Source organism: Ictidomys tridecemlineatus, chromosome 16, assembly GCF_052094955.1.
Source record: "Ictidomys tridecemlineatus isolate mIctTri1 chromosome 16, mIctTri1.hap1, whole genome shotgun sequence".
NCBI classification, from domain to species: Eukaryota; Metazoa; Chordata; class Mammalia; order Rodentia; family Sciuridae; genus Ictidomys; species Ictidomys tridecemlineatus.
This window is the reverse complement of record NC_135492.1, coordinates 39,421,078-39,447,508: the sequence shown is the minus strand read 5'-3', so window position 1 is coordinate 39,447,508 and position 26,431 is coordinate 39,421,078. Positions and strand designations below refer to the sequence as shown.

The 26,431-nt window shown below is 36.2% G+C and overlaps 1 protein-coding gene and 1 pseudogene across 1 annotated transcript in view; one reads left to right on the top strand and one right to left on the bottom strand.

Moving 5' to 3' along the window:
- The window catches only part of Syn2 (synapsin II), a 147,784-nt gene that overhangs the window by 41,156 nt on the left and 80,197 nt on the right, over positions 1–26,431 (top strand). The gene's annotated exons all lie outside the window — the stretch shown is intronic.
- On the bottom strand, positions 10,187–10,546 carry LOC101972790 (large ribosomal subunit protein eL34 pseudogene; annotated as a pseudogene).

Sequence of the window (26,431 nt, the reverse complement as noted above, 5' to 3'; positions counted from 1 at the left end):
GAGCTGTTAACTGATTTTTATTCCAAAGGCTGGGTTCTTTATTCCTCTTGGAATTGTGGAACCAATAAGAAAACTGATCATCTGTTGAACAGTGAAGGAAATGTTTATTTTTGGGGAAGTGAAACTCAACAATTAACTTTCTGCATCTTGGATACAGAGTGAAGGAAATGAGGGGAGGAGGCTAATAAAGAGAAGGAATGTTTCTGTCTTTTATGATGATGAGTTAGAGTTTTCTGGTGTCACTCTGGCAGTCATCAGTCAGTTTCAGTGACACTCCTTGAAGAGGGACTCCTGGACTTCAGACATCCTGTCCTCAAAGATAAGCAAAATTAGGGTAGAAATTCAGCTAAGTCATCTAGGCAGATTACAGCAGAGTAACAGAGAGATCCTTATTTTTTTGCCCCAAGACTGGATCCCGCCACTGAGATGTCTCTAAATCTACCTCTGATTATATACATCCCAAGGAATATCTTGCCAGATTGATTCCTCAAGAGAAACTGAAGGATGACAATGCAAGCAGCAAGTATCAATCAGCTCCAGGGTGTAAAGAGCTTGGAAGGCATTGTTCTAGCTAACGCAAGGAAAGCTGAACAAAATGAAAATCATTTTGTTGATTGGCTGGAGGCTGGGTGTGGACTGGCTTGAGAGTAAGAAACTCCTGGCCTTACTTTTCAGAGCAGCTTCACACTTGCAGGGGTTTTACTCCCAGGGTCTCCACCAAGTTCTCATTGTGAAGAGACAACAAAGATCCCATATTGATTTTGGTAGGAAAAGAGAAACAACTACCATTATGACATAGGCCCAGAATTTTCTCTATGACAAACTGACTCTCCAGGGGATGAGACCTCACCAGAACCTTTTCCCACGTAGGGAAGAACATTTCTCTGATTTCCAGAGCCCTGTAGTCTATCTCATCTAAAGTGGGGAAGGAGATGAAACAGAAATACTTGTGAAGGTCACAGACCAGCAACAGCAATACCACCCTCCAAAATCTGAGATTTACTTTTAAGTGTATAAAATGCTTCCTTTCCCTTCATCTCATCACCACAGCAATAACACTCCAGAATAATTGTTGGGTTACAGCCAAAATTATAACACACAGGTTCTATCTAAGGGGGAGGTTCAGGAGATCTCAGGGGAGACATAAACAGGGACACTAGAGGAATCTACAAGCTTTAGCACTTACTGCTATAGCACACAACACAACCGGACAATATAAAACTGTACATTTCAGGCCTATTTACTCTAGTTCCTGTTCCCAGTGTGTCACATTTGGGTTAAATAAACAAACAAAATTATAAGTCATGCTAAAAGGAATAAAAAGTAGTCTGAAGTGTCTCCAAAACAAGCATCAGAACCAGACTTAGAGATGACACAGATTTTTGGAATTATTAGGCAGGAAATTTAAATTAACCTACTCATGGTAAAGGTCCTAGTAGAAAAAGTAACTAACATGAGAGAATGGATGGATAATGTATGTGGAGGGATGGAAGTTGTAGGAAAAAAACAGAAAGGAAATGCTAGAATTAAAAAAAAAAAAAACACTGTATTAGAGCTGGGGTTATAGCTCCGTGGTAAAGCACTTGCTTAGCATATCTGAGGCACTGGGTTCAATCCTCAGCACCACATAAAAATAAATAAATAAGTAAATAAATAAATCAATATATTGTGTCCATCTACGACTCAAAAAATATTTTTAAAACACTGTACTAAATGGTGAGTATCTTGAATATGCTATTAGTTGGATGGACACAGCTGAGGAAAGAGTAGGCTTCAAGATGTATCGGTAGTGACTTCTCAGACAGAAATACAAAAGAGAAAAGAGTTTCATACAACAACGGCATATCCAAGAATTGTGAGGGATTTTTAGCAGGGATAATGTGTAGTTAGAATATCAGAAAATGAAGAAAAAGAGAACAGAAAAAATCTTTGCAGATGTTTGAAGACCAGGAATGGACAAAATGCAACATCCATTCATGATAAACACTCAGAGACTAGAAATAGATGTGAATTTTCTCAGCTTGTTAAAGAACATCTTAGGGAGAAAAAACCCACAGCAAACATTGTACATCATGGTGAAAACCCACATTTTGCTCCTAAGATTGGAAATAAGTCAAAGATATTTTTCTCACTGCTTTTGTTCAACATTGTATTCAGTAACTCAGGTAGTGCAGTTAGATAAGAAAAAGAAAGAACAGGTATTGTAAAGGATGAAATAAAACTGTCCACAGATGACATGATTATCTATGAAGAAAATCACTAAGAAAAGACAGAAAAAATAAAAACCTAGACCTAATAAGTAGAGCAAGGTTACACAGTGCAGAGCTAACATATAAAAGTCAGTTGTTTTCCTGTGTACCAGCAATGAACAATTGGATCTTGAAATTAAAAAAAAAAAAAAAACCCACCATTTACAAGCAGGGAAGGTATGAATCTAACAAAAACATGTACAGGATCATTAAGCAGAAAACTACAAAACTCTGAAGAACAAAGTAAAAATATAAATAAATAAGAGAAAGATTCTTTATTCCTGTATCAGAAGACTCACTATTATTAAGATATCACTTCTTCCCAGCTTGCTCTATACATGGAATCCCAATCAAAATCCCAGCAGGCTATTTCTGGAGAGACCAGCAAACTCATTCTACAGTTTATGTGGAAAGTCACAGCCCTTCAACACAATATTGAAGAACAAGGGGAGGATTCACACAACCTTACTTCAAGGCTTATTGTAAAGTAATAGTAATCAAGGGAGTGGTACTGGTGAAGGTGTAGACAAATAGATCAATGGAACAGAATAGAAAGCCCAGAAATAGACCCATACAAATATAGTAAATTGATCTTTGACAAAAGGCCAAAGACAATTAAATGGAGAAAGGCGGTCTTTTCAACAAATATATTTCCACCTACAAAATGGTGAACCTAGACACAGACTTTATACCTAGACAAAAATGAACTCAAAATGGGCCATAAACTGAAACTACATCAGGAAGTTCAGGAGCTCTGTTTCAGAATCTCAAATACAAACTGATAAACCTATAAGAAAACACAGGAGGAAATATAGGTGACCTAGGGTTTGTCAGTAAATTTTTAGATAAAACTTCAATAGTATAAACCATGAAAGAAAAAAAAAGATAAATTGAGCTTCGTTAAATTTTTCTGCTCCATGAAAGGCACTATTGGGAGAATCCAGGGTTGGGGCTGTAGCTCAGTGGCAGATCATTTCACACCCAGTGTGAAGCACTGGGTTTGATCCTCAGCACCACATATAAATAAATAAATAAAAATAAAGATCCATTGACAACTGAAAAAATTAAAAAAAAAAAAGAGAATCTAACCATAAGACACAGACTGGGAGAAAATATTTGCAAGACACGTGTATCTGATAAAGGGACTGTATCCAAATAAACAAAGAACTCGTAAGATTCAATAAAATGTGTAGACTTTGGAAGACAGTTTGGCAGTTTCAGACAAAGCTAAACATAATCTTACCATATGATTCAGCGTTCATACTCTTAAGTATTTACCCAAATGATTCAAAAACATATGCCTAGAGGAAAACCTGTATGCAAATGTTTATAGTAACTTTATTCACAATGGACAAAAACTGGAAGCAACCAAGATGTCCCTCAGTAGGTGAATGGATAAACAAACTGTGGAAATACAATGGAATGTTATTCAGTAATTAAAATAAGCTATTGAGCCACATAAAGATACAGATGAATCTTAAATGTATATTGCCAAGTTTAAGAAGCCAATCTGAAAAAGCTGCAAGCTATCCTAATTATGTGATAATTTTGAAAAAGGCAAAAGTATAGTGACTTAAAAAGATCAGTGGTTGAAAAGAGGATGGGGGAGGGGAACAAGAAATGAAAACAAAGTCCGTGCATATATGAGTTTGTCAAAATGAACCCAGCTACTGTGCATAACTATAATACTCTAAAGCAAAAAAAAAATCAGTGGTTGCTGGGAGGGGAGGTCTTGAATAAGGTGAGTGAAGCACAGGGAATTCTGGGGATAGTGAAACTGTATGATACTAAAACTATGACACTATGCATTTGTCAAAATCTACAGAATTCAACAGCACAAACCATTATGTTTGAAAATTTCAAAAGACTCACTTAGGAGGGCAGGTGATTCCAGGACAGAATTCAGGATGTGACACAGTTCCAAATGTATGAAACATACTCTCTAACATCAGGGGGAAAGGTGCTGACTTCATTGACCATGGAAATGAGAAGATTCTGTAAGACTAAAGACAAAAGAAACTATAAAAGTGCACTTTCTCCTGATGGATAATTTGTATCCCATGGGGATATGGATTAAAATTTCTGATACTTCTGCACATAAATACTGAAGCTGAACAGTCAAGTAAATGGCTGGCAAATAGTGGGAGCCAGGTTTCTCACTGCTGGAGTTAGAATTTACAGATAAGCCTGGGAAGGAAGCTAGAATAACCCACTTAGTAATGGATTAGAACATCCATAAGAACTCATGCTCACCTTATGTATAGATAGTTACATACAGAAATCTATTACGTTGATTGGGGTGTGTCAAAGGAGTGTAGAAGTCAATTTAAAGGGTTCATAGTGGCCAAAGCTGGAATAATTTGAGCAAGAAAATAAAGTAGTGTTGGGTTATAATTAAAAAATATTTGATAACTGTCCATGGGTCAATACTGATATAAATAAATGATTAAAAAATTAAATAGGAATATGGAAAATTGTGCTCTATTTATGTAATAAGAATTGAATACATTCTGCTGTTGTACATAAATAAAAAATAAAAAAGAATTAAATAGGAGAGAAAAAACTCCCATGTAATATAATTACCAATAATTTATGTAGATGCTCTGCACCAAGGAAATGGAACACTGTACTCCGTAAGTATCAGCTGTGCTTAGTGACTCCTTCCAAAGATTACAGCATGGAAAGAGGGAAGAAAGAGTCACTTGATAGTGGAAAAACACAAACAGTGCTTCACTCAGGTTATTGAGGTCATCATCCACAGTGAGAAGTCATGTTGGTAGAACATACCTTTGACATTATGTGCCTAAAATAACATTTTTCTTCTGTTGTCTTCCTTCCCCCAAACATATCTCAAGTCTAAAGAAAAATATGGCACAAAGCCCAATTGAAGGGCATGGGCATTCTATAAAATGCCTGGTCAGTACTTATTAAATAATAACTAAGGTTATCAAAAACAGGGAAAAATCTGAGAAACTGTCAAGAGGAGTGGACATGAGGATTCAATGTAGGGTGTTGTCATATAGGAACCTGGAACAGAAAAGGGCCATTAGGTGAAAACTAATGAAATCTAAAACATATATATATAGACACACACACAATTTCATCAATATTAAAAACTTCCACTTAAATTACACATCAGTAAAATTTAAAGATTTCATAGGGTGGGGAACAAAAAAAGTAAGTCACATAGCTTAGAAGGTTGTAGTTTCCAAAATATATTAAGAGCACTTACAACCCAACACTAAGAAGACAAGCCAGTTTTTAAAAAGGCAAAGGATTTGAGTAGACATTTTTTCAAAGAATATGTACAGATGGTCAATAGTACATAAAAGATGCTCAAAATCAGTAGTCATAAGGGAGAAAATATAAACCAAAGCCATAATGAGATATAACTCCACACCCACAAGGACAACTATAACAAAAAGACAATAACAGGTGTTGGTGAGAGAGTGGAGAAATTGGAATATTTATAAACCCTGGTGGGAAGGTAAAAATGGTTTGATTGGGAATTTAGTTTGCAGTTACTCAAAAACGATAAATGTGGAGTTTCCATATGAGCCATAATTCCACTCCTAGTTAGATCCAAGAGAATTAAAAACATGATGACTTATATACAGATGTTGACAGTGGCATTATCCATATACCCCCAAAGTAGAAAAAACCTAAATGCCCATCAACCATTGAACGGATAAATAAACTGTGATATACCCATACAATGTAGTGTCATTTGGCAATAAAACAGAATGAAGTACTGATTTACACTGCAACATGGATGAACCTTAAAAACATGATTCTAAGTGAAAGAAGCCAGTAACTAGACACCGCATATTATATAATTCCATTTATATGAAGTGTCCATAAGGCACCTCTGTAGAGATAAAGCAGATCAGAGGTTTCCCAGAACTGGGGTGTGAATAGGGTTTTTTTTTTTTTTTTTTTTTTGAGGGTAACTGTTAATGAGTACATGGTTTCTGCTTTGGGTAATATAAATGTTCTAGAATTAGAAAGTGATAAATATACTAAACCCACTGAATTACACACTTTTAAAAGAGTGACTCATATGAATTATATATCAGTAAAAGGGGAAAAAGTAAGGATCTCTGAATAAAGTATGCACTTCAGTTAATAATGAATCAAGATTGGTTCATTAATTATAATAAATGCACTGTACTAATATAAGATGCCAATAGGGGAAGCTGAGTTTGGGGATTGTGGAAACTCTCTGCTCTCTTTGCAGTTTTTCTGTAAATCTAAAACTGCACTTTAAAAAAAAAAAACCCTACATTTTAGTTTTAAAAAAATGAAAGCAGCTGTTTCAACATAAGAAGTAAAAATAAACAAAACCTCTCTTAGGAAAACAGGGTTAATTGGAGCCATGTTTTAGAAAAAAGATTCAGGGGTGGGGGAATCTAATCAAGCTGTATGGCATGAATTATATTCACCAAAACTCTTGGCAGCATTGGAAGAAAATCTGGATGAATTTTATTGGGCTTCATATCTGCCTAGCTACTGAGTTTTCCAATCCAAATAATTCCCCTTCTCTACACTAACCACTTGTATAGATTTATAACCACATTTGTATAGATATATCAGAATATTTGTAGCATGTAGAATATGAAAATAGACATGCTGAAGTCCCATCTCCCATCATCACAGAGGGCGGCACGGTAGATACATTCAAAATGCAGAGCAGATCTGTTCAAGAACCTCTTCATGAGCTTTGTTAAATTGGGTTTCACATTTCCCCAGGAGAGGTACACAGATTTTAGTAAGGTAAAAGAAACACAATGAGTGGTGTCCATGTTTTATTTAACCCAAGTCATTCAGTGATAGAAAGGGATTTTTGATTTTATTGTTTCAACTCTTTCTGGCAGGTAGGTAGACATTCCTTGTGAAATTCCTTCCATCCTCAAAGGCCAAGTCTCCTATGGAACCTCTGTTTCTCTCTAGTCTGTATTATTTATATCTCTTTGTTGAACTACTGTAATAAATACACTTGACATCACTATAAGAATACTTCAAATAAGCGTCTGTTAGATTGTTATTTTGTTTTAAAGAGAGAGTGAGAGAGAAAGAGAGAGGGAGAGAGAGAGAGAGAGAATTTTTTTAATATTTATTTTTTAGTTTTTGGTGGACACAACATCTTTGTATGTGGTGCTGAGGATCAAACCCGGGCCGCACGCATGCCAGGCGAGCGCGCTACCGCTTGAGCCACATCCCCAGCCCAGATTGTTATTTTTGTAAAATTATTTGGGATATCCACATATCATGTGTATGTTCCTTTTTTATAAGAAAAGGAGAAATATCTGGGAGAAATTCTTATGAGGAACAGAGAGGCTTCTCCCAACTAACTTGCCTGTTTCTGTTTAATGATGAGACAAGTCTGATTAGTTTCCCTCCCTTGCTTTGCTGTACAGAAGTCGAGTGCCAAATTTATTGTCCATCTTTAGCAACTGTACACAGGACCTTAAGGCTTACATCTGTACTGCTCTTCTGGCTTCATTTTCTGCTGCTTCTGCTGTTTTCCTTGCCTTAACACCATCAATAATTTACTTTTTATTTTTTTTCCTGTTGTATGTGCTGGAAAGTGCTCTCAAATTCTTTGCAGAGGATTGAAACATTAAAATTACTCATGGGTGGGTGGATGCAGCGGGTGCAGTAAGAGCAGTCATTAGGAAGTCTGCCGACTTGTGTTCTAACATGAGCTGGGTCACCATCTTGCCACTTGATTTTCCTGTCTTCAGCCTTGCCATTTGCAAAATGGAACAATCGTATAACTTCTAGAGCCTTTTCCTGTATAAAGAAAGCAGATATGTCACTCTAATTCGATGAAGTATTAAAAGTCCCCTGATGGCAGACATCATCCCTAACCTTGTATCCTGCAGAGCATCTTACAAAGGGCAGAATACCTGTGAAGAGCTGAATACCTTAATAATTTTTATAACTGAACATTTTGTTTCTGTGGGGGGGTCATTATTATTAAGATTTTCAAGTTGAGATCAGAATGCCATTTTTACTAAACAGTAGGAAGGTACATTTATTTCACATAATAATGAAGAATGCAGGTTTTTCTGTGCTGCCTGCTGGTGCTATGAGCTACTTTCACATATCCTCAGGCTTTCTGTCAGGCCTTAGCAAAAATGACTCGCTTTTGCCAAAATCATTGGTGCTTTATTTGACCCACTGATCAACTGACTCACCATAGCCTCTATCATATACACCAGCATAATAATATATCAGGAATGTGTCCAAGAAGTAGCAAGTATAAAAATGTGTTGTAATTGATGAAAGGCAAGGCAGAGACAATGTAATAGAATTGAACTTGGAGTTCTGAGTTCTAGTTCTGATGCCTTTTTGTTTGCATTTTACTTTGTGTGTGTGTGTGTGTGTGTGTGTGTGTGTGTGTGTGTGTGTGTGTTTTACTGGGAATCCAACCCAGAGCCTCACACTTATTAGGCAAGAACTCCACTGAGCTACATCAGTGGACCCTATTTTTTTCCTAATAAAAGGAATTATGATTTAAAAAATCTGATTCCAACATTATTGATTTCAAACCATTTAAAAGAATTTTTAATCTTCATTAAACTTAGAAAAATCACTGTTCCTTTCAGGCCCTTAGATTCTTCAGCTTCACCCTGAGAATATTGGACAAGATGATATCTGCAGTCCTTTCCACAGCTAACATTTGAGAGCTTGGATGGCTTATGTATTAGGTTGAAGATGATAAACTTTGCTTAGAGCTTCTGATACACAATAAAAATATCAAGAATCACAGCCACAATCATAGCTTGAGCCGAGAGCACTGAGAGAATTGATGTATTTTCTAAGACAATACTTGTACATTGATTGCTTCCTCTCAGCCCTTCAAGCACTATCAGTACTAACATCCTAGATAGATCACTTCACGGTCTTTGCAGATTTAGAAGAGCAAAGTTTGTATGACAACACACAGATCCAGTTCACGGCTCTGATTGCAGTTGGTACTGATGGTGTCCAGAAAATTGTCAAAAATTTGGTATTTATTTGGCTCTTTAGGAAGCTTTTATACTGCTGTAAAGGAAGGCTTATAAAACTCATGGAGTGGGTATACCAAATAGTATCAGTTTCTTCTTTTCTACTCAATAACCATTTTCATTTGCATATCATAAACTCCAAGATCCTTTATCTTAAACAGTAACCCAGAAGGAGAAGGAGAAGAAGGAAAATGAAGAAGGAAAATCTTCTTGACTCCCCTGCTTCTCTGTAGGTATCATCCAATTTCCTTGTTCTTTTCCTGCAAAAGCTCTCAGACTCCTCCCTGTGTGTCATATAAGCATTTCTCAAGCATTCTTTACCTTTTTCAAATTAAAATTTGGACTTAGATGTAGTAAGTGTGTTTCATGTGCACTTTCCACTTAATATCTTACAGGAACATTTAAAGTTCTGCCTTTAACATCTGGACATTTTTATACCACCCTAGAACTTAACTGATGGTTTTCTGGCTCTAGAATTTTAGGTTGAAAGTCATTTTTTCTTAGAATGTTGAGGACATTGCTCAATTTTGGCTTGCAGTATTGCTCCTTCGAAGCCACTTTGATACCTGATCTTAATGTGATCTGTTCCCTCTCCTTTCCCTGACAGTGTTTAGAATTTTCTTGTTGGCTTGCTCTTCTGAAACTTAAATTGATGAATCTTGATGAGACTCTATTTTTAGCTATTTTGCTTGCTTTCTGGGACACTTTTCAATCTAGAAAACAGTTCCTCCAATTCTGGGACATTTTCTTGAATTCTTTTATTGTTGATTCTCAGTCCATAGTCCTCTGTTCTCTCTATCCATAACTATTATTTGGAAGTTGAACTTTCTGAACTGATCTGCTAATTTTCTCATTTATTTTTTATTTCTACCTTCCATCTCTGAATTTTTCTGCCATTTTTTCTTATTCAAAGAAGCTTCATTTTTAAAATTTAGCTTTCCGATTCTGTGCTTGTGCCATCAACACTTTCACAACAATTTTCTGCTTCTCAATGAGGAACACATGCTTGATCCTGTCATGGACACATTTAGCATACATGGAAACACCATAGGTCCTTTTGACATATTTTTTACATTTTACAAAATCTCACAAAAACTTTAGGTCTCACAGCACAAACCCCTTGTAGTCTATTAGGGCACGGGTCATGTGCAAATTTTGGCCAGTTTCCCAACCTTCTTGATCTACATGTACATAATTCTGTTACCAGGAGTTCTGGACAGCCTCATTTTTGTTAAAGGCTGTAGTGGAGGAAAGCCTAAGATGGTGTGTCAAATGCTAACCCATTCTGAATGCCTCTAGACACTATCCTTGGAAGAATAAAAAGAAAATCAATTTTTTTTGTCTTCTTAGAAAGGGTTTCTCAATAACATTTCTTCCAATCTTCCAGTTGAATTTCCTTCCTGTGATATAATTTTTTTGCCTGTGAGATTTCTTTCACATTTAAAGTGCACTAGTGTACTGTTTTTTAGTATATCCACAGAGTTGTGAAACACCACCACAACTGGATTTTGAAATACTTTCTTCACACCAACATAAGCCATTAGCAATCTCACCTCCTTTTTCCCTGACCTTCGAAGCCCTGGGCAACCACTAATGTGCCTCCTCTCCACAGAGTTGCCTTCTGGACACTTCATGTAAATGGGGTTTTGCAGTATGTGGTCTCCTGTGATTGGCTTCTTTCCCTTAGCATGTTTTCAACATTTTATAGCCATATCAGTACTGGGTTGCACTTTGTTTCTTAATGACATTCCATCCTAGGAATATATCACATTCTGTTTATCCATTGATCAGCTGATGGACATTTGGCTTTCTACTTTTGGATTTTATAAATAAGGCTGCTGGAAACATTTGTGCATAAGTGGTTGTATTAACATGTGCTTTAAATTTTCTTGAGTGGAATGGGATGTTGACTAATATGGGAACTCTGTGTTTAACTCTTTAAGAGACTGCCAAACTTTCTCCACTTGCATCATTTTACATTTCCTCTAGCAATCTTTGAGGGTTTTCCACCCCTACTTCTCCACATCTTTACCAATACTTATTTTTTTTTTGTTATAATCATCCTGCTGGGCATGAATTGGTACCTCAATTTTGATTTTTTCCCAGATGGTTTTTAATGAAGTTGAATCTTTTCAAGTGACATTAGTTATATGTATACGTTCTTGGAAGAAATATCTGCACAAATCTTTTGACCATTTTAATTGGATTATCTATGAAATATTAAGTTATAAGAGTTCTTCATCTTTTTTGACACCAAACCTTTATTAAATACATAATTTGCAGGTATTTTTGCCATTGTATGAGTTAAATTTTTACTTTATTGGTATTATCTTGAATCACAAAAGTTTTTAATTTTGATGAAGTCCTAGTTATTTTTTTTCTTTGTTGATTGTGTTTTTGAGGTCAGATCAGTTGTCCAATCCCAAGCCAGAAGGGTTTAGGCTATTTTCTTTTAAGAATTTTATAGATTTACCTTTTACAAATATAAGGCCTTTGGTCCACTTTGAGTCAGTTTCTGTACACAATATGAGGTTGTGGTCTAAAGTGATTCTTTTGCATATGGCTGTACAGCCATCTCAGCATCATTTGTTGGAAATTCTCTTTTTTTCTCTATTGACTTTTGACACCCTTGTTTAAAAAAAAATTCAGTTGACCGTAAATGCTAAAGTTTCATCCTGAGCTTCTCTTCTTAATTTCTTTTTTAGAGGTGTGTGTGCGTGAGAGAGAGAGAGAGAGAATTTTTAATATTTATTTTTTAGTTTTCGATGGACACAACATCTTTGTTGGTATGTGGTGCTGAGGATCGAACCCCGGCCGCACGCATGCCAGGCGAGCTCGCTACCACTTGAGCCACATCCCCAGGCCCCTTTATTTTTCTTACACTATTCTCTTATCCTGTTTTCTATAAATAGCTCCATTATCTTTCTGAGGATATTAACAATAATCTTTAAAATTTTAATTTCTCTACTTAGTCTCCATTTTTCCAGGTTGCTTCTTTTCCTATTTATGGGTTTAATCTTTGTGTTTGGTTGAGTAGTATCTATTAAAAGGTATGTTATTCTCAACTCTCTGTTCAAGGGTAAAGACAGGGCACCAAAGGGTAATTGAAAGCTGTGTGTTTTTAGATAGTTTGTCTATTCTGGGCTTCATTCTCAGGAGATCCTGAAGACCTTATCAATATGTTAGTGTCTTAATTTTTTTTCTTAAACAGCTTAGTAGACACTCCAACTGCTCATCTTGAGAGGGTAGAGTCATGACTCTTAGTATTCTGGAATTTCATTATGGCATGGGCTAGGGTTTCTCAACAGACAGAAAGTAAACTTTTCCTGTATCCAACAAGTTTTCAGTTCAGTATCCCTATCTTCAAATGTGCTTAGTAGTCTCTGGGCCCAAAATCCCTCTTTTTAACCTCTTCAGAGATTCAACTTCTTGCATGTGTGAAGGGCCCAGGGGAATGGTGCCCAGCCAGCTATAGTGGTGGAGAGGACAGTGAGGCCTACGTGCTTTCTAATACTTGACCTGTCTGCTCACCTGTACATGTCACATCACTGCTGGAGACTCTCGCAGAAAGCAAAAACTACTCTGCTTTCCCTGCTCCTAACTTAGTATTCAGCTTTCCCAAATCCTCTGTTAAATCACTACTCCTTCCATTTCCAGCACCCAACATTTGGGGATGTCATTTTTTTTCCTATTTTTTATTTGTACTTGTAGAATTATGCCTTTAAAAAAGCAACAAAGCAACATTTTTCACATATTATTGTTGGATTTCCAGAGGTAACTGATTTAAGTATTTGTGTCATCCTGTCATCTTTAACCAAAGGACAGAATATTGAACAACTTTTCTTACTGATTTCTAATTTAGTGTCAAAGATTGAATCTTTGAAATTTGTCGAGGCTTGCTTGATAGCCTTGGATTGATTGATTTTTAAAAATGCTCCCTCTGTGTTTAAGATGAACATGTTCTTTAATTGTTGGTATCTTAGTCATTTGTTGAATTAAGTTTGCAAATTATATATAAATTTTCACATACTTACTCATTTCCTTCTTCTCAATCTACTAATTATCTAGAGAGGTTCATTAAAACCCACCATCTCAATTGTAGAGGTGTCAGTTTTTCCTTGCAAGTCTGTCAACTTCGCTTCATGTATTTTGAAACCATGAATTAGGGCCATAGATGTTTCCAAGTAGTTTTATTTTCTTGGTAGATGGCTCCCACTAACTACATCGAATGACTCTCTTTATTCCTCCATCAATTCTATTTGCCTTTAATTCTGTTTTATCTATTTTATAATCTTGTCTGATACTTCTTTTCCATTCCTTCAGCCTTCCTATGTTAATGTGTTTTAAATGTATCTCTTATAAACAGCATTTAAATAAAGTAAAAATTGATCTGACAATATTTGTCCTAATTGAAATTTTACATTTATTATAGTTAATGCCTTGTTGATTAATTTCTGCCATTCATATAAAACTCACTAGTGTGCTTTTACTATTCATCATTTCTTTTCTTTCCTGCCTTCTACCAACTTGCAGATCCCCATTTTTCCTGTCCATTAATTTGAAAGTTATACATTCTGTTTTTATTTTTATATTGAAACCTTTAAAATTTGAAAATTACAAATGGCATAAAGTCCAACTTCCACCAATTTCTTTATCTTTTCATAGTCTTATTTTCATCATCTCTTCCATCTCAGGTGTTATTGTTTGTTCAGTTTTTATATTCAAATTAGTCATTAGTTCCAGAATTTTTGTTTTGTGACCCGATTTTAGTTCCTTGTGTAGGCTTAAGATATCATTTCTGCCTCTTGGTTGAGTATCAGCAACAAAGTCCATATTATTTATAATATTAGAAAAACCCCAGAGAAACATTAGTGTTATACATTCATTTATATTTTAAAAAAGAAACACTGGAAGAATACATAAAAAATAACAGAATGATCAATTGTGAGAGAGGTAGTTGGTGGAGAACAGGCTGGATGGGCGGGCTATGACTGGGCTATCTGTCTGAATGTACTTTCTTAATCAAGGCTGTCCTGCGAGGAACACTGGTATTTAGTGCTGGATACAGGAAAGGGAGGAGCAGAAGTGACTCAGAAGGAAGACCTGGGAGTTTGTCAGATATCTAAGTGCTAGAGTTCCTGCTCAGGAACAGAGGGGCCCTGCCTTTCCCATCCTGTGTACCCTCTCTGGGTCATCTCACACCATCTATATCTGGTAAAGCCTTTTTCCTGCATAATACTTGTGAGTGTTGATAATCATTTCTTTGTATACTTGTTTATTCTTTTTCCACTAGAACATAAAAATCTTACTAATTTTAAACTAATTATGTTATTGCACATCTGTTTAATACTTCACAGCTTACTAAATATGAACCATCAGTTACTCCAGTCTCCTCCCAACAGGTCACCACTGGATGCTTTTTCAGTTGATAAATGAAAAAAACTGAGACCTAGACTGAAATGGCTTTTCGAGTTCTGGCAAGATATGGTTTATGAGCTTGGCTGAAAATCCAGGTCTTATTTTTAGTCCAGTGTCTTTCTGTGCTTCATTCCATATCAAAATTAGCTGATGGGAACACAACCACATACCCCAGAGCTTCCTGTATTCCAAAGAAGTAGATCTGATATCACAGGAAAACAGTTACATTAAATACTTAGGTAACATGATGAGAAATCTCTTATTCTATTTGAAGGAAATTACTTCGGGCATAATTAATGATATCAATTATGATGTGATATGTAATTTTTAATACCTAGCACAGGTGGAGGCATATAATGAGAAGATGCCCTGCTATTGTAGTAGAATAATGAAATAACCTGCAGTCCACATTTATCTGTGGATGCTGTGACTTTGTTTTCATTTTAGCCTTGCAGTATTCTTAAAATGAAAAAATTAAATCTTCCAGGCCATATTTGAAAAGAAATGCCATTTTTTCTGTTTTCCCTAATAAAAAATTCCTTATGTAATATGAATTATCAGCAATGTTTTCTTCTGTGTTTGGCAAGTAGAGAGAGGCTTTCCATTTCTTTAAAATCTCATTAGGAATACATAAATCCTTTTAAAATTTTTTTCCTCCAAAGCACATATAATGCCTATTTGTAACATTAAGCCACATTGTTTTCTGTTTGTTGGTTTGTTTTTTGGGGTATCAGGGATTGAACTCAGGGGTACTCTGCCACTGAGCCACATCCCCAGCCCTATTTTATATTTTATTTAGAGACAGGGTCTCAGTGAGTTGCTTAATGCCTCACTTTTGCTAAGGCTGGCTTTGAACTGAAGATCCTCCTGCCTCAGCCTCCCTCCCAAGCTGGTGGGATTATAGGCATACGCTACCACACCCAGCTAAGCCACATTGTTTTTAAAACAGTGAATGAGTTAGTGCCTTAAAAGAGCATGTCACTGGTAATATGAATATCCAACATTCCCTGAGTATTTAGTATTGCTAGACTCTATTGTAGATACATGCTTTCATATATTTTACCTTCACAATAATCCTATGAGGTAGATATGATTATTATCACCATTATGGATGAGGGTAACCCTGTCCCAGTGTATGAGAACCATTCCCAAGATGAGGAAAGACGCAGATGGATTTAGATTTTTCACAGAGTGCAACTTACTAGGCATTACTGACAGAAGCATGGTCCTAGCTGTCAGCAAAACCAGTAGAGCCTCATAATTTGAGCTAGAAGAAGGGGCATTTATATAGTCAGGACAAGTGAATTCATCCAAGTTGGAGTGAACCTGGCTCATCTCACCCTAACATCAATGACTTCAGGCATATTTCTGGCATAAACTGCACTAGGGTCCATTTGTAATGCTTCACATATCACTCTAATGGTTTTGTTTATTTATAACATGCCAGGAAAACTGCAGGGAAAACCCATCAGAGCATTCAGGAGTACTCATGGCAGTTATGGCTTTAGATGGCTTTAGTCATGTCAAACTGAAATCCTACACACACCCAAGTCACTTAGTCTGAATTTAACATAAAAACAAAATTTGAATGCTGATAGTTTGGTGGTGGCGGGGGAGAGAATCTCATTAAGTAGTGTGAAGAAAGCAAATAGCATCATCTATTAATGTATTTTCACTGATGAAAGAATTTCACCACATCTGGAGTTGAGAATTTAGAGCTTTTTTTAGACAGTGGACAACAACATTTAGTCAAAGGTTAATCTGCACTGTTAGCCTGGTGCTTTCCATATAAATTCTTGAAAAATGCTAGTTGAATAATAAGTGAAATGTGCCTTTTATTTATATCCACAATTGTCTTATCTAAAACAATGCTACAAGTATGCCTATAATATCTGATCACATAGCTGCTTGAAAGGAAAATGGAATAAGTAATTTCCTTCTGTTGGTTTCTGAAGGAACGAGCTATTGTTCCACATATTTTACATTTCTACAATAAAAAGGTAACTGAAAGGATATGCTTTTTTGGTATTCCTAATTTTAGTGCACATTATTAAGTTGTTCATTTTAGGTATTTGAGCTTTTGGCTTCCTTTAATTTATTTTTATTTCTTTTATTACTTTTATTTCTTCTGACAAATTGCAAAAATCCTGAAAGAGTGCTTGAGAAGGCAATCCTGTCCTTTGTTACAGACTCAAAGAATGTGTTCTCTACATTTCTGGGGTGAGGAAGGTTTTATAATTGAATTGATGATTTCTAACTGTGTTTGAAAAGTAGAGTCAAGATCCCTGGAAACATTTTTCCCAGGAGCTACCTAATTTACCCTCATTCTATCACTATGTCTTCCCCGCACCCCAATCTTTGACCTTCTTCTATATTCAAACTTTATACTTGAATATCAAAATAAATTGATTTGTAATCTATGTTCCCACTCGTCTGTGAGTCATTCATTCTTTCCAAGGCCCAACTCAAGTATTATTTCCTCTATGGAGCTTTTCTATATCACTTTTCTTCATGAGCTTATTGGTTTGTCATTAAATGTAATATTTGTTCTAAGGTATGAAACTGAAGGACCACTGGGCAGAAACTGAGGAAGACAGAATTTGGCTCACTATGGAACCCTCAAGGCAGCCCCTGGATTGATGGCTCGATAGAAGGATACCCAGGACCTAGCATATCATCATGCTCGTACTGATGTTTATTCAGTGAGTGGATACAAACAAAATCAACAAGGGGCAAAGGTGCATGGGGCAAAGTTTAGAGAAAACCACGGGTAGGCTTCCAAGAGTCCTGCTCTGGTGACATCACACAGGAACAAGTTGTGACAAGTTTAAATGTTGTCTATCAGGGAAGCTCAGTAGAGACTCCGTGCCCCAAATTTTTGCTGTAGACCTATCATGTAGGCAACGCCTGCCTAGTACATACCGAAATTTCAGATTCCCAGAAGGAAAGCATGAGTTCTGCATAAACCATTGTTTATAAAAAGTGCAGGCACAGGGAGCCACTCCTTTGAATTCTGAGAATGGTGTTAACCTTCCAGAAATCCAGGTTCCCAGATACCAGCCGAGGCCAATCTTGCAAACAAGTCTTTTTGAGGATAGCAGTCTCAGGCCTGCTATGGTAACTCTTTTTTTTGCCAAGTATGGTGTAAGGAAGGACTTTCTGAAGTGCTGACGTAGAAGTAGAAACTATCTTGTTACGAAAGATATTTATAAATGAATTGGATAGAGACCTGTATGAGAAGTTGTAGAGCCCTCCCGCCCTGGCAGCTTTGAAAAGCCATCTTTGCATTGTTTCTGAGTCCAGTGCCTTTTCCACTGCTACCACCTCCGTGGTACCTCTCAGCCACATCCCCAGCCCCTGTAATCTCAGAAGAAGAAAGAAAAAACTTAAAAAAAAATCAAAAACAACAACAATGACAACAAAGTCTTATTCCAAGCATTCTAGTAACATTTTTGTGTATGTCTTATCAAGTAGTCGGGTTGGTATGTCCTATAAGTAGTTGGTTAAAAAGGCCAAATAGAAAAATTTTTTTTAAAATTTTATCTTTAAAGTTGCTGTTTATTTACTTTTTTTTGGCCTCTTTGATGTATATATGAAACAATATTGTTGAACAATAAACCAGAATTTTATTTTGCCAAGTTGTTCTAACCAAAAGGAGAAGGAGAAGAAAGGAAGAAGTTTTAGAGAAGATATATCCTTTGCCACTCTCCAGCCTTGAGACTTTTATAATCCTGTGATATAGCTATTATTTTATAGTTTCCTTTTTTCATGCACTTGTCCTTTATTATACAGGAAGGTACTAGGTTAGAAGTCAGGATACCTAAGTTTTGACTTGGAAATGTCACTCTTCATGTCTTTTCTTAATTTCTCTTGTGTGTTTATAAAGGCTTTGAACATGTGTATCTCAGAGTTTTTTCCTCTGTCTTTCTCTCTTTTCATTTTCATTTCATTTCTGCCCCTTGGGGAAGTCTGTTGGATTACTTTGATGGTTAAAAAGTTCTCGACACAGTGCTACTAAGTCAGGGGGGTTTAAATTAATTCTGTGGGTTAGAACACTAGAGTTTTACTGTCTGTTTTCATCTAAGATCTTTATTCTCTAATGTTCTTGGTCCTAATGAAACATTTCTGTATACAAAAATGCCACAGTGTTAATTCCCTAGAAAAAAGCCATTATTGTTTACATAGTGGTCATCATGATCAGCATAGGGTAATTTTTAAAAAATAAACTATTCCCTTCAAACAAAAAGTTCTTAGTGATAGATGAGAAAACTATTTTCCTATAGTATACAACAATTCTTATTGTTCTTAATCAGAAATTCTTAGAATTGGAAGGGACCTCAGTTGTCACTTAGTCTATAGTTATCAGTTACCAGACAGAGACATGGACCTGTGTCTAGGAACCACTGCCTATACCAAACCTCTTTTCATCCACCTCCTACCAGTGAAAATTTTGCTTTCAGCTGTCCTGTTTGTTCAGGACTTAACTAACTTCATTATCATTTCTCCAACATTTTCTTGACCTAGGACTTTCCTTCACACATTTAATTTCAAACATAAAATTAACAAGAACAGCAAAAATGCCCAGCCATTTCTTGTCCACTTACTATATCACTGGTCTCTTTTAGGTACTTACCCGTGTTTACTTTAGCATTCTTACAATAGTGTGAAGGGTATTATTCTTGTTTCTATAGAAATTAAATAACTTACTCGAAGCCATACAACTAGTAGGTGGCAGAATTGAATAATAAAACAGATTAATGATGTGCATTTTTCAGTATTCGATGTTGCTTCCAATCTCATCTTTTATTGTGCCTTCTCTGATTAGATCTCCTCTTCATCAATGAGGAGATGTATAAATGTAGGTTTTCTGCTCTGGTCAAGTCTGAAGGGACTTTTCCATCTTCTTTCCTAGCCAAATGACTATCCTGTCCAAGTTCTAGTTTCCTCCATGATGTCTTCTCACTCTACTCCTTGTTCTTGGATCTTTCTAAGCTCTTCTGATTTCAGAACAATTACAAGCTGTACCACTTGCTTGCCATTTCTTGACCGTTCATAGTAACTTTATTTGCATAGAAATTCATTATTTATTAAGTCCTTAGCTGCATTGTAGACGTCTTGGGGTCGGTGGCTATGTTTTATGTCATTGCATTCTGCACCCTGCAATGTTGCAAAATGCATAGTTGGTACACAATAAGTACTTATTGAATGACCATCTGGAGCATTTGAGAAATGGGACTGTCGAGTCACAGTTTGAGATGACTTTGGATAATATTTTAGGTTTCTTGATTAGTACCCAAAACCATTACAGGTGCTATTAGAGTAGCTCTAACAGTATTTCTTTTTCCTCATTTTCATGACACTCAGAGACTCCTAAGGTCTGCTAGCTATCCTAACGATCTTTCCTCTTGTGTAGGGTCCCTTTGATCTTGAAATTTTTCCTTTCTTTGGGCTTCTATGCTCTCATTAGTAAAGTAACATCAAATTATCTCCAGGTTTCCTGATAGCTCTAATATTCTATGATACTATTATCCAGAATCTCTGCTGAACGATGAGGCAAACTTTGTATCACATTTCTTTCACATAAAGTCAAATTGGTTTTCATTGAACAAGTTCTGGAGAATAAAACTTTTATCTAAGCCCTAGACTTAGTGGGCATATTAGTACTGGTGGGCATATTAGTACTGGTGTTCTCTGTGGGTTTTTAATCAAAGAAAACTTTGGACTCAGGAATGGTGATGTTCGTCAGTACCAGCAGCTACAGCTGAGAATGTGAGCTAGGAAAATGTGATTGATGTCATTAGACCCATTTGGACAAAAGTGATATTCTCAAAGCACACCCCAGCATCTGTTATTTTTGTCTCATGTGGGTCAAAGTCTGGGGCTTAGTCTCCTCCCCTGTAAAGGTAGATAGACAGTTTAATGATGGCTCTGCCATCATTAAAGGGCATTTGGTCTTAATAATGGGCTCAAGATTTTCCTTTATCCATTGGAAACTTTAACAAGGAAACTATGGTAGTAAGAACAGTTTGATGTGGGAAATAATAAGCACCTCTTAAAATCAGGGTTGCCTTCATTATTGACTCTGAGCATGTAATTTTCCTTTCCATATTAGAGTCTTCTTTTCTGAGTTTTGTGTTGCTCTTTTCTGATATTCTAACTATGAATTGGTATTTTTCAAAATCCCTCTCCCATGCCCATCCCTTGAATGACGTTTCTCCTTTCTCAAAAATTCTAAGAAGCATCTGTCATGAAATATTTTAAAAATATTCTTTTTAATTGTAGATGGAAATGATACCTTTATTTTATTTATTTATTTCTATGTGGTGCTGAGGATTGAACCCAGTGCCTCACATGTGCAAGGCAAGCACTCTGCCACTGAGCCACAACCCCAACCCTCTGACATGAAATTTAATGTTTAGTTCTCTGTCTTACATTATCTCATTATTTTTTGCATGTTTTTTTTTGTCTCCTTAAATAGATTATTTACTTCTTGAGTGCAAGGAACAGTCTTTGTTCATTCATATAATCCTGATATCACTTGACTGATTCCAGAAACAATATGGAGGAAGATGTGAGAGAATGTAAAGGACTTAGCACCTCTTGCATTTATTCCCTTTACGAGGCATTGGAATATGTACCTTACAGTTTAATCCTAATTTTTATGACTGTCTGAAGTTAAGAAATATTAGGTTCATTTTATTCCTGAGGAGACTCGTCTCAGAAAGGGAAAGTAGGGGGTAAAAAGGCTGCGGGGAGGCAGGTATATTTGTATTAAACCACCTCCCTCTATGCCATTTGCTTTCCATGTTACCAACATAAGTTAGTTCACCCCTTTGAGCCTCAGTTTCAAGATGGGAATAATACCTACCCTATTGGGAACTTCTGAATCTTAGTGAGAAAGGTTATGTCTATAAGGGACCTTTGAGTGCCTAGCACATAGTCTATAAAGTCAATAAGTAAGACATATTTGGATGTAAAATGGACAGGAATATCTATTAGTTTGGTTGTGGTGTATGATGGGAGAAAAACATGAAGTATGACTCCCAGATGACTATCTTGAACAATTGGGAAAACAAGGAAGAATTTATGGAGAATCTAGAGCACTGGAAGAAGCAGATGTGGGAGAGGAATATTGAATTTGATTTTGAGATATTGAATAAGAAATCGAATAAGCAAATTTGGAGAGATTTGAGACAAAGGTCCAGTGTACAGTCTGGGAGTTGTTGGCCTAACTGTGCTAACTAATGTCCTTAGGCAAAAGAGAGGAAGGGCCAAGTAGGATGGCCTGAGTTATAAAGAACCTCAACACCGATGAAGGTGACCAAGAATGGGCAGCTAGACCGGCTGGAGACCCAGGGAAGTACAGTGTGTCTCTAAAGCCAAGGGGAGAAAATGTTCTAAGAAAGAGTCATTGATATGCAGTGTCTCTTAGTTCTCACCTCTGTTTACTCTCCAACTCACCACAGTTTGGCTTCTGTACCATCCCCCTCAACTGCACTGAGATACCACTTGCCAAATGACTGTCACCTAAATTAGGTGGGCATGTCGCTGTTATTGAACTTGTTCTCTGAGGAGTGTTCATCACAGCCAGCCATTCCATCTGTCTTTCTCCTGCCTCAGTGGCTGTTAAAGAGCCCTTTCCTTGTTAATTCCTCTCTCCCTGGTCTCTAAATCTTGGGATTCCTCAAGGGTCAGAAGGGAACCCTTATCTCTTCTCTCTTTAAAGTATTTTTTTTGGGTGATCTCAGCCACTGCCATAGATTTGATATCATCTTGACTTCTAAATCTTTATCTCCACCATCTTGAGTTTCAATTATCTACATGGCAGCTCTGCTTACGTGTCTTATGTATCTGTCTAAAGTAGAGCTTGCCTGCTGTGGTGGCACACGCCTGTAATCCCAGGGGCTGAGGAGACTGAGTCAGGAGGACTGCAGTTCAAGGCCAGACTCAACAACTTAGCGAGTCTCTGTCTCAAAAAAATAAAAAATAAAAAGGGCTGGGGATGTAGCTCAGGGTTAAACACCCCTGGGTTAAGTCCTTAGTACCAAAAATCAATCAGTCAATCAATAAATAAAGTAGACTACTTGAGTTTTTTTCTCCTTTAAACCTCTCTGTTCCCCAACATTTTTTTCCATCTTAATAAATAGTACCACTAACCAACCAATCAAACTAGAGTTTTGAGGTCATTTTGCTCCCTTCCCCCTTTTGTGGCATCTAACACTAAATCACATCTTTTATATCCCCTGTATTTTATCTCAAGCCATCCTGTTTCCCTCTAGACCACGTCATTGCCATCAGCTTTCACTTAAACTCTTAAAATAACTTCCCATTTACTCTCCCTACTTTCAGTTTTGCTATCCTACAAATCTTTCTGCATAATTCAGGAAAGAATATTTCCTAAAAACGTAAATTTGATAGGGCATGTATGAGTTAAAGATGAAATTAAGCATTTTCATTGAAAGACAGATTCTTGTTGGCTTTTTCAGAATCCTACAGAAGGTCAGGGGGTGGCTTGGAAGACAACCCAGGTGTCCTGAGAGCCAGTCCAGAGCTCCAGAAGGATATTCTCACTCATTTGATTCCAAGTGACATTTTCTTAAAGTTGAAAAGAAAGCATATGACTTTTCTGTTATTCTCTTAAGACTTCTGCTACTAGATTGTATCACAAAGTTCATTTGTGCTCATCAGCTTTTCCTTATGTTTTGGACTTTAATCATCTATTTTAAAGATGTTCAAATAACTGAAAGAAACTGTGTCTAAATAAGTAAAGGAAATATGAGAATGCTGTCTCCTCAAATGAAAAATATCAATAAAAAGATAGAATATGTGTTTATGTGTATGCATACAGACCTATATAGTTATAAATACTTATATTGAAGCAGGCCAGAGACCCCCACCCAGAATACCCATGCCATAACTAAGCCTCTCCAGAGACCCTCACCATAATTGTTCTTAGACTAGCAGTAAGAATTTCTACAACAGAGTTTTCAGGTGGAGGGTGTGTTGGCAGAAACAGTGTACTAAGGCCTCCAGCCTGGGTCTGGAGCTTCAGAGAGGTGTTTGCATCTCAAAGGACTTTAGTCAGGTCTTGTGGAGCCAGGAAGAAAGGAGAGGGGGACTTTCCCTTTCCCAGACACTGATTCTCACAGTGTCCTTGGCCTGAATTGGGTGCCCAGAATAGTGAAAAAGCCGCTTTTGTGTGAACTTCTTCAGATTGTGAGCCTCTGAGCCCCTCCCCTTACACTCTAGGTATAAAAGTCTAAAACTTTCTGAACTCGGGGTTCAGAAGGATAATTTTTTTTAAAGAGAGAGAGAGAGAGAGATTTTTTAAAAAATATTTATTCTTTAGTTTTCGGCGGACACAACATCTTTGTTTGTATGTGGTGCTGAGGATGGAACCCAGGCCGCACGCATGCCAGGTGAGCGCGCTACCGCTTGAGCCACATCCCCAGCCCCAGAAGGATAATTTGATGAAGGTGAAAAGTCCCTCTTTTGAACCTGGCTATAGCAAATAAACTTGCTTCCTGCTATTTCTTGGTGTCCAGCCTTGTCTGTGCTACTTATATATATATATATATATATATATATATATATATATTGTGTGTGTGTACATTTATGTGCACATGTATATGTAATTGAAATTCTGTAGTTTTAAAATACAATAACTGAAATGAGAAATTCACAAGAGAGGTTCAATACAGATTTAAGCAAGAAAAAAAAGAGTGAATGAATTAATACACTTGAAGACAGAAGACAATTAAGATTATATGGTTTGGGGACCAGAAATGAAAATGAAGAAAATGAACAGAGATTTGGGGGTCTGTAGAGCACTGTCAGTGTATTATTTGCAAAACGCACTGAGAGTTCCAGAAAGAGGGAGAAAAGGGAACAGAAAAACAGAAATGACAGAAAACTTCTCAAATTTGATGAAATTAATGAATTTACATATCCAAGAAGATTAACAAACTTGAAGGAGGATAAACCTAAAAGAATTTAGACACAGCATGATCAAACTGTCAAAAGCAAACCCAAAGACAGTCTGGAAAGTGAAAAAGAAAAGTGACTCATATATAAGGGTTCCTCAAAAAGATGAACATCTTCCTTCTGATTAGAAACCAGAGGCAGTAGGATGATGTGTTCAAGATACTGGAAATTTTTAAAAAGGATCTCAGCCAAGAATTTCTCTAACATTTTCCTTCAGAAATAAAGGAAAAGATAGATCATATAATATGCCATAAAACCAATCTCCATATCTTTTTCTGACTACAATATAGCAAAACTGGAAATCAGTGCCAAAAATATTTAGAAATATACCAATTCATGAAAATTAAATAGATTTCTCTTGAAAAGCAAATGGATCAAGGAAGAAGTCAAGAAGGAAATTGAAAGATTTCTTCAAACAAATGAAATGGAAATACAACATACTAAAACACATAGGATATAGCTCAAGCAGAGTGAGGAAGAAAGGTTATAGCCGTCATCAGGAAATATATCTCAAACTTATCCTTGCATCTCAAGAAGCTAGAGAAACAAGAACAAGTGAAAACAAAAAAAAATCAATAAAAGAATAAAGATCAAAGCAGAAATAAATTAAATTTAGACTAAAATAATATGAGAGATAATGAAATGAAGACCTGGCTTTTCAAAATGTAAACAGAATTACCACTTTTATCTAGACTGGGAAAATAAAAGGGAAAGAGAGAAGACTCAGATAATAAAAATCAGGAATGAAAAGGGAAAATTTACAACTGACACTATAGAAATACAAGGGATATTAAAGATTATCACAAAAAACTTTACACCAAAAATTTGATAATCTAGAAGAAATGTACACATACACTCTTTCAAAATTGAGTCATGAGCTAATAGAAAATCTGAACAATAAGTGACAACATATAATCAATAATAAAGAGTCTCCCATCAAGGTAAGTCTAAGAAGATCAGATGGCTTCACTGCTGAGTTCTACCAAATACTTAAGGAAGTAATACTAATTCTTCTTAAAGTATTCCAAAGAATTGAAGAGAAGGGAATTCTTCCAAACTCACTCTATAAGGCCAGAACAAGGGCACAAATGATAACAAAACCAAATAAGGACATAAGAAAGAAAGCTATAGACCAATATCCTTGATGAACACAGATGCAGAAATTCTCAACAAAATATTAGCAAACCAAACACAATAGCACATTAAAAAGATTATTTATCTTAAGGAAAATTCATCCTGGGGATGCAAAGATGGTTCATCATACACAAATCAACAAATGTAATCTAGCTTATCAACAGAAGGAAAGACATAAACTATGTAATAGTCTCAATTGATGTATAAAAGGCATTTGATATAATTCCACATGCCTTCATGATAAAAAATATAAACAAATTAGGTATGGAAGGAATATATTTTAACATAATAAGGGGCATATATAATAAGCCAGCAGCTAAAATAATACTATGATGTTATGAATGGAGAACAGCTGAAAGCTTTCTCTCTAACATCTGGAACAGGACAACGTTGCTCACTTTCACCACTTTTATTCTGAAAATCTTTGCCAGAGCAAGATAACAGAAAGAAATAAAGGGAATCCAAATTAAAAAAAAGGAAGTTACATTGTCAATTTCCAGATGTTATGATCTTGTATCAAAGTAATGAATGGAACTGGAGATCATTACGTTAGATGAAATAAGCCAGGCATAGAAAGACAAATGCCACATAGTCTCACTCACATATGGAATGTAAAAAGTTGGTCTCATAGAA